We start from the raw sequence: 7,858 nt of genomic DNA, 5'->3' as shown, positions 1-7,858 counted from the left end.
GTGCAGTGGTTGGTTCGACGTCTGAGCAATGGGCATGTGGTCCTTTTATTATTTTTATATTTTATTTTCTTTGATATATATATTTTATAATATTCTATTATTATTATTATTATCATTATTATTATTATTTTTACAAATTTATTTTTTTTAATAATCTATTATTATTATTATTATTATTATTATTATTATTATTATTTTTAATATGTAATCTTTTTTTTAATATGTAAATTCTTTTTCTTCTTTTAAAAAATGGCCAAGGGCCTTTGACGAATAAACGATGAAGAAACTCAAAACACATAGTGAATTCTTCAGTCACGACGACAACACGGTTGGCGATTTTCGATGGTCAAAGACTTGGATCGAAGAACAAGCTCTGTGCAGTGGTTACATAGCCTAGACAACCAAACTGCTATGATACCAAATGAAGCAAACAAAGTTCCTTCTTCAGATTACTTACTCCATAAACTTGGAATATAAAAATATATATGAGGATACAAATATTATATATTAAATGTGTGAGTAGGATGATACAATGAGAGTGAGAGGCTTGCTTATATACCAAGCACATGTCTCTTCATGGAGAGTCATGTCTCATTTAGACACGACTCTTCAAACTAATTACTAATTAAATAATCATTATTTATGATTATTATAATTTACATTATTTCCTATATATTTGTTCATAACGAAGATCATTGTCAGTATGTCGTTCGAAGTCTTTGCACAGGCTTGATAGACGTACTCTGTGTCTAGATATGCAATATGATTATTATTATTTCATCTCTCTAACAGGTCTGGGCTTATACCAAGCAGAGCTGTAAGGATTGAAACTTTTGAGATCATAATCATATCTCGATCCAGGTATACATAGGGAAATAACCTCGCAGGAATAAGATTGAGGAATCTAATCTTAAGATCTTTTACGATCTGCTAATCCTGATACAGATCTACATGCTCATAGACTTGTTTGGGCACCCCATGATTTCGTTCTGGGAGGATCGGTTCAGATCTACAAACACCAGTCACTGCGTGGGGAAGGGGATATAGTGTTATGTTGTAACATATGAATCTTGTAACTTATCCACATCTGTCAACCTTCATTGCATGCAGATGCCTATTTCTATCTACTATGGTCCTATCAAAGTCTGCATCTCCAGATCTACTCATCTACTACTCTGTTTCAAAGGGTCTTCCAAATCCCTGCAGTGTTAACCCAAATTTGATCTTTCTAATTCCGAGCCATCCATGGATGCCCATTGCTTCACCAGATCTTCAATATGTAGTTCGATCTACTCCCCTGAGATAGTCATGCATGCTGCGTTATCCCTTCAGTTTTGCAATTGAGAGGGAGAGTCCTATTGATTTCAACCATCACTCTTCCCTTCAATTCCTCGGACCCAACATCATGGCTATTTTTTTATGCACCTCTACTGATATTCTTTTCCAAAAGAAATCACAATAGTTATTCTTTCCATGCATACAAAAATACATATTTCTTATCAATAAACTAAATGCATGTAGTTATTCTTTCATATATATATATATATATATATATAATGCATTAAACATATTTTCTTTCTCAAGAATTCAGTCCGAAATAGTCATTCTTTTTATTGATGCACTACCTAATTCTTCGTGGAGAAATATATTAAAATTCATATAAACAGATAAAATTTTCCGAATGAAATTGATGTAATAGCTACTATTACTGCATACAAATGTACATTCTTCAAAGATAAGGCTGACAAAATCTTTATGCAATAAATACATATGCAATCCTTCTAAAAAAATGGCATGAATACTTATCTCTATATTAGCGACTAAGCTTTTATTTTTTCTTTCCTCTTATTTATGCATCATTCCCATGGATCTTTCAGGATAAGAGATTTTCAATTAATGAACAAATAACACCTCATCAATGCTCAAAGTGACAACCATTATGGCCATCGAACCCCCATTTGATATCAACTCTCATTTCTGAGAAATGTTATAAAAAGGAAGTCGAATGTGGTCACGTTGTAGGTTTTCAAGGTGCTTCCACCATTCTTGTCTGAAATGCACTTCACACTCATGATTTTGAGGCTGGTTTCCCACACGGTTGACATATGTCTCCATTCAATGGCAGTTGGTTTTAATCATAGTTACCAAATTCGAATTCGAATTCGATTCGATACGGAAAAAATTCGACACTATAAAATTCAATACGGAAAAAATTCGACATTATACGTCTTACAAATACTTAATATTCTTTTTTTTAATATTGGATTTATCTTTTTTTTTTTCTATTTTTTTATAAGTCTTATCCATTGTAAACTGACTTTTGCTATTTTATAATTTTTTATAATATAGAAGTTACTGTTTTTCTATTTTTTTTTTATAAAAGTTGTCAATTTGGAAGCTTACCATTTTATATCTTTTATAGTAATGAATTTTTCCATTTTATAATTTTTTGTAATATAGAAGTTACTGTTTTTCTATTTTTTTTATGGATCCGGATATCATGATGGCTAAGCAATATTTTATATCCCCAAGCGAGGAGAAAGTCAAGGTGGTCGGACTTGATCTATCAATTCGAGAGGCCTCTGATGTCATGGTTGGTGTAGGAATTGATCTGTGAGTACAAGTCGGTTCCCTCATTTCTAAGTCGTCCATTTTACGAAGTTGAGTAGATAACAAGGCATTTCCTGCACATGTGATTCCTAGGGCTTGTGGAGTTTACAGAAATAGTAAATGGGCAATCCTGCATTTAAATACTCCGAGGAGAGGAAGAGCCCTAATTCTCTTCTTTCTTCTCCTGTTTTTTTTTTAACTATTAGGAAATGACGAGTGGGGACTTTGGTTATTATATTTGTTGTAAGGTACCTTTGACCAGAGGGTACCTGCAATCGATTTATGGAATCCAAGGGGGGTAAGGTTTGAAGAAACTGAAGCCCAAAAAGCGCTCATTCCAAGCAGATCCTGTAGGGGAGAAGAGCCCTGCGGGCAGCGACGACAATTTCTTTTATTAAACAGTGGGAGAATCGCGAATCATAATACTCCATACGCTCTCAGCCCACTGCGAAAACGCCAACGTTAATTGTGAACCTAATATTTAATACATCGTACCGAACTCGAATTGACGTATTAATTCGCAAATCGAATCGAACCGGCGAATTTTCGAATTTTTTTCTGCAATACGGCCGAACTTGGTAACTATGGTTTTAATTACTACTTGCCTCATGTCCAGGATGCTTCTTCTCATCTTCGCCCATGTAACTTAACCACGTTTGGTGTCACTTTAATAATATAGTCAACATGGATAAAATGCAAACAACCAAAAGCACAAAGTTGTTCCTCATTTATTTATTCTCAAAACACATAACTCTGTGTTTGCATAACGAGTTCAGGAAGAATAGAAAACAATGCCTCTTGGTGAGTATGTCATTTAAAGGTTTTACTTATAGTGTTGCATATTTTTTAATGTGCATGTTAGACTTTAAAATTTTCCATGCCTTTCCTAGTGAGTCTCAAACCCAAAGGTTAATATGCCACATGCATAGTCCTACTTTTTTTTCATGGCATTAAACCCTCCTTCAACTCCTTTTTCTCGAAGTGAACCATATGGTTATCATAGCGTAGTTGTAATTCATTCGATAACTACTTTTTGATTCTGGATGTCATTAAGCTACAATAATATTATGTAGTTACATGAGTTTGGGTAGGGATATTGCATAGGAACTATATTTCTCGAAGTTAGTGATATCTATCCTATATATGTAACTATTGAGATCAATAAATAATCGTGTGTGATTTTTGTATAATAGTGTGCTCTCTTAAAATTTATAATATGGTATTAAAGCTTGTTTTTTTCTTAAATCCATTAAGGGAGGGCCAGGAAGATGAGGGATCTTTGAGTGCTATTGTCTCTATACATAAATTAATTTAGTGTGTGAAATTTGTTGTCTATATGTGTGTGTAGATCTCTTGTTCATGTAGATATAAATATTTTCATGGTTTTGAGGGTTTCGATAGTGTAGCCCTTCTTTCATGTTAAGTTGATCAATGTTCTGGGCCATCATTGAGGGTAGAGTTATGATTGGAGAAATTCTGGATGTTGTGTGGGTGAATCTGTTTATAGTGATTTTCTATCCTCAACCCAAAAATATTTGTATGCAATGAAGAATTGCATTCTTCCTAGCACAATCCCTTTGAATTATCCCTCTCCGCAAAATATCAGAAACAATAAGAATAAAGTGAGGGAGACACTGTCATCACTATCATGATTGTCCTCAGTTTTAGAAATGAAGTGGGTTTGTGTTAATGGGTGGACATCCAATGTGCAGGACTGGGGTTGCGGGAGACTTCGTTCAATGGAATTCCATCAATTGATGAGGCATTAGTGTGGGAGACCATTGCAAATTGGCAGGAGGAGAAAGAAGAAGAATGCATCTTGTTTGAAACCACAAATGTTGGAGCTATATGCAGAGCTACACACACATAAGTTTCCAAAATGGGTAAGCAACTACAAGGAGATCTAACATAGGAAGTCTGCAGGGCTGTCATGGCACTGCAGAGTTTATATTTTGGTGCCTCCACATAGGTAAAATGAAGGTCCATTGGATGATTGTGTAGGCAGAGAATTTTGAGTTCATCATTGCTAGAATTGAACACAAGTCTCCCCAGGTGGAACAATTTCTAAGACTATCTTAGCATATATAGGCTCTGAAAATTACATTAGAGGATCCCCCCACAAGAACCAAGGATGACACATGAAATTCAACAAATTAGATAATGGTGCATTGTGTTCTAAATGAGATGTTTATTTCTTTGGATCCGGTGTATTATGACATCCTTATGAAATACCTATATAAGAGCCTTGGAACTAGAGATTGACGAACATGTGATCAATGTCTTCGCCTGCATGAAAATATAAAAAAGAAAGCACATTTCTAGTGTATTGTAGATGCCCTTGGCGATGATGAGAAGCCACTGGAATCACCTCTTAAACAGTTCGAAAAGTAAAAGGGACTTAAGGATTTTTATTTTTGTTATGTGTTTGTTCATGTGTCCAAGTTTGTGGTGTGAGTTAAAGTTATAGTGTGATATTATAGTGTGGCAAAATCAAATGATGTAGAAAAATAAATAAAAAGCCAACTATTGAGCAAAATAATGTGGCCCATTATTCTCTGGGAGAATTAGTTACAGGTTGTTCTTAATAAGGTCAAGCTAGTGTGACTCGTCATGCTCTGGGAACATCAATACAATTTATTTTATACAAGTTAAATTTGTATAATTATCCATAGAAGACATTCTGTACCAAGAATGTTATCTTAGATAACTTATGAAGACTATGGAAGGTTGTGGATTAAATATATGGTGGCAATTCCATAGGATGGTTCATTATCAAGACTGATCTGTCTTGCTCTAGGAGGTCAAGAAGCATCAATTATGTGAAGTACATCAATGATGGTCTTAAGAAGTTGTGTATTAAATGGATCAAGTGGGAAGCTCGAAAGCGCAATGAAGAAAAGAGTGGAAACCTTGAGATTTCAAAGTGGATGTGAGTGATCGTGATGACCATATCATAAAAATGTGACAAAGATTCATTTCTTGTTGTAATGTGTGTTTTCAATATTTGTTACATGTAAGCATTAAGGGAGCATGTTGGAAGTAATTCTTCCATAAATCTCATGAGTTCCATGTGATTTACAGGGTGTCAATATGAGTCCCGAGCAGTCAATCTACAAGTTTTCCTATGTGTATGAGTTGTAGTCGTGTCAGGTCCTAGTCGTATATCCACTTTCCTAGGATTTAGATTTGTTGAAGTTAGTGATCGCTATCCTATACATGTAACCCGTAATATCAATAAAGTAATGAAGTGTAATTTTTACACTGTGGAACCATGTGAGAGTTATCTCCAACATAAAATTCAAAATGATGTAGGATTTCAAAATTGATGGAAATTTTGGCTTTTCCATTGCATGTGATGTCACAATACAAATTTCTACAATATTATAAGGTTTGAACATATTAGTGGATGCAAAATTATCAAAAGTTTCAGCCATTCCCTTCCAAATGAGTGTTTCCTCCCAATGTAGTGTTGTAAGAGGATAAAAGTGTTATGGTTTTTACTTTTCAATATTAGAGTAACCTATTTTAGGACACCTTAACATAATTCATGCATCTTCGAATAATTATTAATTCAATAAGAAAAGTTTAAGAGCATTGGTTTTCTACATAATCATTCTGATGAATTTGATAAAAGTGATTGCAGTGATGTAAATTTTCTCTTCTTTCCGAGTTTATATCATCCCTGCAATGAAAATTATTAAATAATTAGAAACAAATTTATTGTAGGCAACAACCACAATCATTATGCTTTACACAAATTACATTATTTTAATGATCAATATTTTGGTTGGGTTATCATGGAGATTTGAATATTGGAAAGATTTTGTAAATATGATTTTTAGGTGGATCAATGGAGGGAATATTGATCAATATTTGATGTAAAGAAGATGAGATTGAATTAATGTAAGATATTTTCATTTTGGATGATATTAGACTATCCTCAGTCTTCCTTCCAACCTATATAATAGTACTTAGTGACTATTCCTCCTATTTGCATAGAAAAAATCAATGCTTTGTCCTTTATTTGGAACAACTCCTGCATTCATACACCAATTGTTAAAATAAAAATCATAATGGTTTGTATCCTCCATTAACACCTCAACCATCATATGTTGATTATCCACACAACTTGTGAGATTCTCAACTAGTCTTTCCTCAACATTTTCTTAATGACTCTCACAAAGCACTGATCCTTGTTCTGGTCCACAAATAATCTCCTCAACAATTGCCCTTTGTTTTCACTCCATTTCTCTTCCTCAATTAACATTTATCCTCTGTTCAAACTATTTGAGTTTCTCCATCAAGTGAGCATTTGATATCTGTCTCAGCTTCACCATCAATAAATTCCATTTTACACTCTTTCAAAGAATCCATCTATAACCCTAGTCTTCCTCATATTTTTGTACCAGTTCTCTCAAACTCTCTAGCCATAATTTGATTTTAGCTACTTCACAATTTGATTTCCTATGGCTTACCTTTGAACATTTATTATGACCATCAGTAGTCATAATCCTCTTACCATTATGAAAATATCCTTTCTATTGTGAGATGCATTCAAGCCACTACAACAAGTTGACTCCATCAACCTGTTTCTAAATACCATACTAAGCTCTTCCATGCCTAGTCTTCTCATAGCATTTCTATTGACTCCTTCCTAAGGAATCTTCATCTGAGAACTCTCTACTCTTTTGACTTCTCCATTCAACTACTCACCATTCTCCTTTGAGAAAATTTCTTGTCCTCCATCTCCATTACAAGATTCTTTTCCATCATCATCAAGAACTCTATTTGTTCTTCACTACAATCTTGGATTCATCATCCAAATATTTGTTTGAACATATATTGTTGTTGTTACAGTCTTCTCTGCGAGCTCTACCTCCAAGATTAAAATATTTTAATATCTTTCTACTCAAAACTTTATGTTTTTAGATCTGTCTTCAAAACAAATATTGTCTACTTCCTCCCTAAGTAGATTTTCTTCCATGCATTTTCACTATTTTCTTCAAACTTCAGAACTTTATTTTTTTACCTTAATCATATTTCTAATTATGACTCTACTTTGTGCTTCTGCTGCAAACTTTGAACTTTATTGGCATCCTTGCTTTCAGATTCTTTTGATTTCTTTCAGAAAACTCTACTATATTATTTTCATAAAACCAACTTCATAGGAAAATCAGATTCCTATTCACATCCTCTACTTCAAGATTAGAATCATGCCATATCTATTTTGGTACATACCCATATTCTT

Source organism: Pinus tabuliformis, chromosome 3_1 (assembly GCF_031772625.1).
Source record: "Pinus tabuliformis cultivar Carrire ecotype Pingquan chromosome 3_1, CPIR1, whole genome shotgun sequence".
Classification (NCBI taxonomy): domain Eukaryota; kingdom Viridiplantae; phylum Streptophyta; class Pinopsida; order Pinales; family Pinaceae; genus Pinus; species Pinus tabuliformis.
The sequence above is the reverse complement of the archived record's forward strand: the minus strand, read 5'-3'. Positions refer to the sequence as shown.